This window comes from Pan troglodytes, chromosome X, assembly GCF_028858775.2.
Source record: "Pan troglodytes isolate AG18354 chromosome X, NHGRI_mPanTro3-v2.0_pri, whole genome shotgun sequence".
Taxonomy (NCBI): domain Eukaryota; kingdom Metazoa; phylum Chordata; class Mammalia; order Primates; family Hominidae; genus Pan; species Pan troglodytes.
The window spans coordinates 74,095,782-74,106,746 of record NC_072421.2 but is presented as its reverse complement, the minus strand read 5'-3'; positions in this window follow the sequence as shown (position 1 = coordinate 74,106,746).

The window sequence follows — 10,965 nt, the reverse complement described above, 5'->3', positions numbered from 1 at the left end:
CGAAAGGTAGTGGGGCAGTGAGTGGGAGGTGGGGATGGTTAATGGGTACAAAATATAGTTAAAATGAATGAACAAGCCCTAGTATTTGATAGCACAACTGGATGACTATAATCAATAATAATTTAATTGTGTATGTAAAAATAACTAAAATAGTATAACTGAATCATTTGTAACACAAAGAATAAGTACTTGAAGAGATAAATACCCCATCTTCCATGATGTGATTATTATGCATTGCTTGCCAGTGTCTAAATATCTCATATACCTTATAAACATATACACCTATTATGTACCCACATAAATTAAAAATTTTTAAATTTAAAAAATCAAATGGCGATATGGTAGATTATAAACAAATTATATATAAAAATTAGCATATTCTGAGATATATGCAAAAATACTAAGGGCTAATAATGTCCAGGGAAATCCTAAAGAAGTTAAAGTTTTAACACAAGATGTCAAAAATAATTATAGAGTTTCAATTCTAGCATGGCAATATAGAAGCAAGTTTGTTTCTCTTTCACCCACGAAAAACAAAAACAAAAAAACAAATATATAGCACCAAGATCTTCACAAGCAACAACCCAGAGCTCAAGTATAAGGATGGACAGTTATCAGGGTCACAGAGCAGTGGAAAAACTCTGAGCAGACCGTAGGAGATCTGGAAATTCACATCCACAATGCCCTCCCCTCCATTCTTCCAGGCACCAACCATAATGAGTAACTCACCTCAACTCATGATTTCTACACTGGGAAAAGTAAAATTGAGCTGGTCAACTATCATTTTCACCTTCTTGGTTCCCTTGGCAAAAAACAAAAAAAACTGTTTGTGCCTTAATTCATAGGTACTATCACAACTTCCAGAGGGAGAACTATCCCTGAGGACAGGCAGAGACAAAGGAAAGAAGAAGGACTAGCATCCTTAGCCAGGAAATTCAGCTCTGTAAGTCAGCCAAAAAGATCCCAAATGAGAGTGGCTGGAGGTACATTCTCCAGGTCCCCAGGGAAAAATCCAGCCAGACTTCCCACTCTGCTGGGATAATCCCTTTAGGATCTTCCACATTTGGAACTGGTAGTGCTCTAATTTACTAGAGCTGAGACAAACCTGGGGTTAGGATGCCACCTAGAGCCAAAAAGGAGACAGCAACCTATCAGTAAACCTAAAGCAAACAGTAAAACTTAAGCAAATATATCTAGTAAAAACCAGAACAAGCTAGATACAGAAAAGTGGAATAAAAAATAAATACTTCAATGCAAAGACATAGATTTATAACCACAGAAAACTACAGCAAATGGAAACATAACCTTCCCCAAATGACAAAGCAAAAATCCAGTGACTGACCAAAACAAGATAGCAATTTGTGAGCTTTCTGACCAAGAGTTCAAAGTAGCAGTTTTAAGGAAACCTATTGATCTCCAAGATAACAATAAAAAGTAAATTAAAAATTTATCAGAAAAAATTGACTAAGAAACTGACATAAATAATAAAAAGATATATTGGAAATGAGAAACACATTTGCTGATCCAAAGTCATTAGAGGCTCAAAACAGTAGAATGGATCAAGTAGAGGAAAGAATCAGTGAGCTTGAAGACTGGCTATTTGAAAGTGCACATTTAGAGGACAAAAAATAGAAAAAGAATAAAAAGGAATGAAGATCAACTACAAGGTGTAGAAAATTACCTCAAACGATCAAATCTAAGAATTATTGGTGTTCAAGAGGGAGCTGAGCAAGAACAAAGGCTGGAAAGGTTATTTAAAGGAATAATAACAAAAAATTTTCCAAAATTTGAGCAATATATAAATATCCAGATACAGGAAGGTCTGATAACAACAGATTCAACCCAAATAAGACTACCTCAAAAGCAAATAACAATCAAACTCTCAAAGGCAAGAACAAAAAGATCCTATATGCAGCAAGAGAAAAGTAGCAAATAACATGTAAAAGAGATTCAATTCATATGGCAACAAATTTCTTAATGGTAACCAAAAATGCTGCAGGGAAAAAAATGACATTTTCAAAGTGCTTTTAAAAAAAAAAACCCTGTTGGAAGGGAGCATCACACACCTGTCGGGGGTCAGGGGCTAGGGGAAGGATAGCATTAGGATAAATACCTAATGTAGATAACAGGTTGATGGGTGCAGGAAACCACCATGGCGGGTGTATACCTATGTAACTAACCTGCACATTCTGCACATGTATCCCAAAACCTAAAGCATAATTTTTTTAAAAAAAAGCCTCTCACCCAAGAATATTGTATCCAACAAAATTTTCATTCAAATTTGAAGGAAAGATAAATTATTTTAGAGAAAAATGAAAGCTGATAGAATTCACCACTGCCACACCTGCATTATAAGGAATGCTAAAGGGTGTTCTTCAGTCTGAAAGAAAACACCACTAATGCACTAATGTGCAAAATAAAACTTTTCAAGGCATAAAACCCACTGATAAAGTAAAGTACATACATGAACCCAGAATATTGCTGTATTTTCAGTGTGCAATCCACTCATAACTCTACTACAGAGCCCAAAAGAAAAATTTAGCAAAAACAATAATAGCTACAACAACTTTTTAATAGATAGATAGTCAATATAAAAATATGTAAATTGAGACAAGTAAAAGTCAAAATAAGGGAGATGATGGAGTAAAAGAGTAGATTTTTTGTGTTATTCTCCCTTTGTTTCTTTCTTTTCTTTCATTTGTGATTTGAGGTAAGTCATTTTCTCTTTAAAATTGCTTGTTACATCTATAAAATATTTTTCTAAATCTAATAATAACCACAGCACAAAAACCGATTTTTAGATTCACTAAAAAAAGCAACAAATTAAAACATAATTCCAGTGATAGTCACTTATCCACAAAGAAAGAGAGTAAGACAAGAAGAAAGGAAAAGAGGGGTCTCAAAACAACCAGAAAACAAGCAACAATATGACAGTAGTAAGTCCTTACTTATTAATAATAACACTGAATGTAAATGGACTCATCTTCAATTAAAAGGCATAAAGTGGCTGAATAGAAAAATACACAAGGCACAACTATATGCTGCTTTAAGGAACCCACTTTACCCTACAAAGACACACACAGACCGAAGTAAAGGCATGGAAAAAGGTATTCCATTGAAATGAAAACCAAAAAACATCAAGAGTAGCCATGCTTATATTGATATTAATACAATAGACTGTAAATCAAAGACTTTTTTAAAGTAAGGTCACTATATAATAATAAAAGAGTCAACTCAGAAGGAGGGTATACCACTTATGAATATCTATGCATCCAACACCAGAGCTTCCAACACTCTAAAGCAAACATTAATATATCTGAAGGGACAGATAGACTGCATTATAATAATAGTAGAGGACTTTAATAACCCACTCTTGGTAATGGACAGATCACCTTGACAGAAAATCAAAAAAGCAACAGGGGGTTACACTACATGTGAGATCTAATAAGCCTAACAGATATTTACACATAATATCACCCAATTGCTGGAGAATAAAAATTCTTTTCATCAGCACATGGAATATTTTCCAGAATAAATCATATCTTAGGCCACAAAACAAGTTTTTAAAACTTAAAAATAATATAAGTTACATCAAGAATCTCCTCTAGTCACAATGGAATAAAAAACTAGAAATCAATAATAAGGGGAATCTAGGAAATTACACAGACACGTGGAAATTAAACACCATGCTCCTGATTGACCAATGAGCCAATGAAGACATTAAGAATAAAGTTTAAATATTTCTTGAAACAAATGAAAATGGAATACCACATACCAAAATCTATAAGATGCAGCAAAAGCAGTACTAATAAGGATGTTTATACCAATAAATGCTTACATCAAAAAAGTATGAAGAGTTTAAATCAACAACTTAAAGATGCACCTCAAGGAATTAGAAATGAAAGAGCAAACAAACCCAAAATTAGTAGAAACAAAGTAACAAGAATCAGAGCAGTAATAAATAAAATTAAAAGTAAAAAAATACAGATGATCAGCTAAACAAAAAGTTGTTTTTTTTGATAAATAAATTAACAGAGCTCCAGCTAGACTAAGAAAAGAAAGAGAGAATTCAAATAAATAAAATCAGAAACAAAAAAAGAAGACATAAGAACTGAGACTTCAGAAAAAGAATTATTAGAGACTATTATGGACAACCTACACTCCAACAAATTGGAAAACCTAGAAGAAATGGATAAATTCCTGGACACATACAACCTATTAAGATCGAACCATGAAGAAATAGAAAACCTCAATGAAGCAATAATGAATAATTAAGATTGAAGTTATAATAAAAAATTTTTTGTTAAAGAATAGCTCAGGGCCTCTAGCTCAAAGCTGAGTTCCACCAAACATTTAAAGAATACTAGTATTACTCAAACCTCAAACTGTTCAAAAAAATTAAATAGAAAAGGATACATTCAAACTCATTCTATGAGGCCAATTTACTGTCATACTAAAGCCAGATGAGAAGACAACAAAAAAAGAAAACTATAGGCCAATATTCCTGATGAACATAGACTCAAAAATTCTCAACCAAATACTAGCAAATCAAATTCAACAGCACATAAAATAAATCATTTACTATAATCAAGTGTGGCTTATCTCAGGGATGCAAGGAAGTTTGAGCATATACAAACCAATCAATATGACACATTACACCAACAGAATGAGGGACAAAAGCCATTTGATCATCTCAATAGATACACAAAAATTGTTCAACAAAATTCAACATTCCATCATGGTGAAAACATTCAACAAACTAGAAATAAAAAATGTATTTCAACACATTAAAGACCATTTCTAACAAATCCACAGCAGACAGCATACTAAATTAGGAAAAGTTGAAAGCTTATAAAAAATAAAAGGATTCCAAATTAAAAATAAATAAGTAAAATCATTTATGTTTGAAGATCACATAATCTTATACACAGAAAACTTAAAGACTCCACCAAAATACTGCTAGAACTAGAAGTAAAAAACAAATTCAATAAAGTAAATGAGTTCAGTAAATCAACATAGAAAATTCAGTAGCATGTCTATATATTAACAACAAAGTAATTCAAAAGGAAAATAAGAGAACAATCCCATTTACAATCTCTACAAAACATAAACTGTTCAGGAATAAGTTCAACCAAGGAGGTAAAAGATCTCTACACTGAAAAGTATACAACATTGATGAAAGAAATTGAAGACGATACAAAGAAATGAAAAGACATCTATGTTCATGGATTGAATGAATTAATATTGTTGAATTTGCTGGCAAGATGGCCAAATAGGAACAGCTCCGGTCTGCAGCTCCCAGCGAGATAGATGCAGAAGGTGGGTGATTTCTGCATTTCCAACTGAAGTACACAGTTCATCTCATTGGGACTTGTTGGACAGTGGGTGCAGCCCACAGAGGGTGAGTTGAAGCACGTTGGCATTTCACATTACCAGGGAAGTGCCAGGGGTTGGGAAATTTTCCTCCCCTAGCCAAGGGAAGCCATGAGGGACTGTGCCGTGAAGAACAGTAGACTCCAGCCCAGATACTGTGCTTTACTCATGGTCTTTGCAACCCACAGACCAGGAGATCCCCTCCGGTGCCTATGCCACCAAGGCCTGGGGTTTCAAGAACAAAACTGGGCAGCCATTTGGGAGGACACTGAGCTAGCTGCAGGAATATATATATATATATATATATATATATATATATATATGTATATATATATATATATATATGTATATATATATATATACGTATATATATATATATATACACATATATATATGTGTATATATATATATATATATATATATATATGTATATATATAATCTCCCAGTGGCACCAGAAACATCAGTCAGACAGAGGCATTCACTCTTCTGGAAAGGGGGTTGAAGCCAGGGTACCAAGTGGTCTGGCTCTGTGGATCCCAACCCCATGGAGCCCAGGAAGCTAAGATCCACTGGCTTGAAATTCTTGCAGCCAGAACAGCAGTCTGAGGTCGACCTGGGATGCTCCAGCTTGGCAGGGGAGGGGTGTCCACCATTGCTGAGGCTTGAGTAGGGCATGTTACCCTCACAGTGTAAATGAAGCCACCAGGAATTTGTTTCTTTTTTTTTTTTGGTCAGCTATTTCAATTTTTTTTTATTATATTTTAAGTTTTAGGGTACATGTGCACATTGTGCAGGTTAGTTACATACGTATATATGTGCCATGCTGGTGCGCTGCACCCACTAACTCATCATCTAGCATTAGGTATATCTCCCAATGCTATCCCTCCCACCTCACCCCACCCCACCACAGTCTCCAGAGTGTGATATTCCCCTTCCTGTGTCCATGTGATCTCATTGTTCAATTCCCACCTATGAGTGAGAATATGCGGTGTTTGGTTTTTTGTTCTTGCGATAGTTTACTGAGAATGATGATTTCCAATTTCATCCATCTCCCTACAAAGGACATGAACTCATCATTTTTTATGGCTGCATAGTATTCCATGGTGTATATGTACAACATTTTCTGAATCCAGTCTATCATTGTTGGACTTTTGGGTTGGTTCCAAGTCTTTGCTATTGTGAATAATGCCGCAATAAACATACGTGTGCATGTGTCTTCATAGCAGCATGATTTATAGTCCTTTGGGTATATACTCAGTAATGGGATGGCTGGGTCAAATGGTATTTCTAGTTCTAGATCCCTGAGGAATCGCCACACTGACTTCCACAATGGTTGAACTAGTTTACAGTCCCACCAACCGTGTAAAAGCATTCCTATTTCTCCACATCCTCTCCAGCACCTGTTGTTTCCTGACTTTTTAATGATCGCCATTCTAACTGGTCTGAGATGGTATCTCATTGTGGTTTTGATTTGCATTTCTCTGATGGCCAGTGATGGTGAGCATTTTTTCATGTGTTTTTTGGCTGCATAAATGTCTTCTTTTGAGAAGTGTCTGTTCATATCCTTCGCCCACTTTTTGATGGGGTTGTTTGTTTTTTTCTTGTAAATTTGTTTGAGTTCATTGTAGATTCTGGATATTAGCCCTTTGTCAGATGAGTAGGTTGCGAAAATTTTCTCCCATTTTGTAGGTTGCCTGTTCACTCTGATGGTAGTTTCTTTTGCTGTGCAGAAGCTCTTTAGTTGAATTAGATCCCATTTGTCAATTTTGGCTTTTGTTGCCATTGCTTTTGGTGTTTTAGACATGAAGTCCTTGCCCATGCCTATGTCCTGAATGGTAATGCCTAGGTTTTCTTCTAGGGTTTTTATGGTTTTAGGTCTCACGTTTAAGTCTTTAATCCATCTTGAATTAATTTTTGTATAAGATGTAAGGAAGGGATCCAGTTTCAGCTTTCTACATATGGCTAGCCAGTTTTCCCAGCACCATTTATTAAATAGGGAATCCTTTCCCCATTGCTTGTTTTTCTCAGGTTTGTCAAAGATCAGATAGTTGTAGGTAACTGGCGTTATTTCTGAGGGCTCTGCTCTGTTCCATTGATCTATATCTCTGTTTTGGTACCAGTACCATGCTGTTTTGGTTACTGTAGCCTTGTAGTATAGTTTGAAGTCAGGTAGTGTGATGCCTCCAGCTTTGTTCTTTTGGCTTAGGATTGCCTTGGCAATGCAGGCTCTTTCTTGGTTCCATATGAACTTTAAAGTAGTTTTTTCCAATTCTGTGAAGAAAGTCATTGGTAGCTTCATGGGGATGGCATTCAATCTGTAAATTACTTTGGGCAGTATGGCCATTTTCACGATATTGATTCTTCCTACCCATGAGCATGGAATGTTCTTCCATTTGTTTGTATCCTCTTTTATTTCCTTGAGCAGTGGTTTGTAGTTCTCCTTGAAGAGGTCCTTCCCATCCCTTGTAAGTTGGATTCCTAGGTATTTTATTCTTTTTGAAGCAATTGTGAATGGGAGTTCACTCATGATTTGGCTCTCTGTTTGTCTGTTGTTGGTGTATAAGAATGCTTGTGATTTTTGTACATTGATTTTGTATCCTGAGACTTTGCTGAAGTTGCTTATCAGCTTAAGGAGATTTTGGGCTGAGACAATGGGGTTTTCTAGTTATACAATCATGTCATCTGCCAACAGGGACAATTTGACTTCCTCTTTTCCTAATTGAATACGCTTTATTTCCTTCTCCTGCCTAATGGCCCTGGCCAGAACTTCCAACACTTTGTTGAATAGGAGTGGTGAGAGAAGGCATCCCTGTCTTGTGCCAGTTTTCAAAGGGAATGCTTCCAGTTTTTGCCCATTCAGTATGATATTGGCTGTGGGTTTGTCATAGATAGCTCTTATTATTATGAAATACACCCCATCAATACCTAATTTATTGAGAGTTTTTAGCATGAAGGGTGGTTGAATTTTGTCAAAGGCTTTTTCTGCATCTATTGAGATAATCATGTGGTTTTTGACTTTGGCTGTGTTTATATGCTGGATTACATTTATTGATTTGCATATACTGAACCAGCCTTGCATCCCAGGGATGAAGCCCACTTGATCATGGTGGACAAGCTTTTTGATGTGCTGCTGGATTCGTTTTGCCAGTATTTTACTGAGGATTTTTGCATCAATGTTCATCAAGGCTATTGGTCTAAAATTCTCTTTTTTGCTTGTGTCTCTGCCTGGCTTTGGTATCAGAATGATGCTGGCCTCAAAAAATGAGTTAGGGAGAATTCCCTCTTTTTCTATTGATTGGAATAGTTTCAGAAGGAATGGTACCAGTTCCTCCTTGTACCTCTGGTAGAATTCGGCCGTGAATCCATCTGGTCCTGGACTCTTTTTCGTTGGTAAACTATTGATTATTGCCACAATTTCAGATCCTGTTATTGGTCTATTCAGAGATTCAACTTCTTCCTGGTTTAGTCTTCGGAGAGTGTATGTGTCGAGGAATTTATCCATTTCTTCTAGATTTTCTAGTTTATTTTCATAGGGGTGTTTGTAATATTCTCTTATGGTAGCTTGTATTTCTGTGGGATCACTGATGATATCCCCTTTATCATTTTTTATTGCGTCTATTTGATTCTTCTCTTTTTTTCTTTATTAGTCTTGCTAGTGGTCTATCAATTTTGTTGATCCTTTCAAAAAACCAGCTCCTGGATTCATTAATTTTTTGAAGGGTTTTTTGTGTCTCTATTTCCTTCAGTTCTGCTCTGATTTTAGTTATTTCTTGCCTTCTGCTAGCTTTTGAATGTGTTTGCTCTTGCTTTTCTAGTTCTTTTCATTGTGATGTAAGGGTGTCAATTTTGGATCTTTCCTGCTTTCTCCTGTGGGCATTTAGTGCTATAAATTTCCCTCTAAACAATGCTTTGAGTGCGTCCCAGGGATTTTGGTATGTTGTGTCTTTGTTCTCATTGGTTTCAAAGAACATCTTTATTTCTGCCATCATTTCGTTTTGTATCCAGTAGTCATCCAGGAGCAGGTTGTTCAGTTTCCATGTAGTTGAGCGGTTTTGAGTGAGATTCTTAATCCTGAGTTCCAGTTTGATTGCACTTTGGTCTGAGAGATAGATTGTTATAATTTCCGTTCTTTTACATTTGCTGAGGAGAGCTTTACTTCCAAGAATGTGGTCAATTTTGGAATAGGTGTGGTGTGGTGCTGAAAAAAATGTATATTCTTTTGATTTGGAGTGGAGAGTTCTGTAGATGTCTATTAGGTCCACTTGGTGCAGAGCTGAGTTCAATTCCTGGATATCCTTGTTGACTTTCTGTCTCGTAATTCTGTCTAATGTTGACAGTGGGGTGTTAAAGTCTCCCATTATTATTGTGTGGGAGTCTAAGTCTCTTTGTAGGTTGCTTAGGACTTGCTTTATGAATCTGGGTGCTCCTGTATTGGGTGCATATATATTTAGGATAGTTAGCTCTTCTTGTTGAATTGACCCCTTTACCATTATGTAATGGCCTTCTTTGTCTCTTTTCATCTTTGTTGGTTTAAAGTATGTTTTATCAGAGACTAGGATTGCAACCCCTGCCTTTTTTTGTTTTCCATTGGCTTGGTAGATCTTCCTCCATCCTTTTATTTTGAGCCTATGTGTGTCTCTGCACGTGAGATGGGTTTCCTGAATACAGCACACTGATGGGTCTTGACTCTTTATCCAATTTGCCAGTCTGTGTCTTTTAATTGGAGCTTTTACTCCATTTACATTTAAAGTTAATATTGTTATGTGTGAATTTGATCCTGTCATTATGACGTTAGCTGGTGATTTTGCTCGTTAGTTGATGCAGTTTCTTCCTAGTCTCAATGGTCTTTACATTTTGGCATGATTTTGCAGCGGCTGGTACCGGTTGTTCCTTTCCACGTTTAGCACTTCCTTCAGGAGCTCTTTTAGGGCAGGCCTGGTGGTGACAAAATCTCTCAGCATTTGCTTGTCTGTAAAGTATTTTATTTCTCCTTCACTTATTTAGCTTAGTTTGGCTGGATATGAAATTCTGGGTTGAAAATTCTTTTCTTTAACAATGTTGAATATTGGCCCCCACTCTCCTCTGGCTTGTAGGGTTTCTGCCGAGAGATCCACTGTTAGTCTGATGGGCTTCCCTTTGAGGGTGACCTGACCTTTCTCTCTGGCTGCCCTTAACATTTTTTCCTTCATTTCAACTTTGGTGAATCTGACAATTATGTGTCTTGGAGTTGCTCTTCTCGAGGAGTATCTTTGTGGCATTCTCTGTATTTCCTGAATCTGAACGTTGGCCTTCCTTGCTAGACTGGGGAAGTTCTCCTGGATAATATCCTGCAGAGTGTTTTCCAACTTGGTTCCATTCTCCCCATCACTTTCAGGTACACCAATCAGACGTAGATTTGGTCTTTTCACATAGTCCCATATTTCTTGGAGGCTTTGCTCATTTCCTTTCATTCTTTTTTCTCTAAACTTCCCTTCTCGCTTCATTTCATTCATTTCATCTTCCATCGCTGATACCCTTTCTTCCAGTTGATCGCATCAGCTCCTGAGGCTTCTGCATTCTTCAGGTAGTTCTCGAGCCTTGGTTTTCAGCTC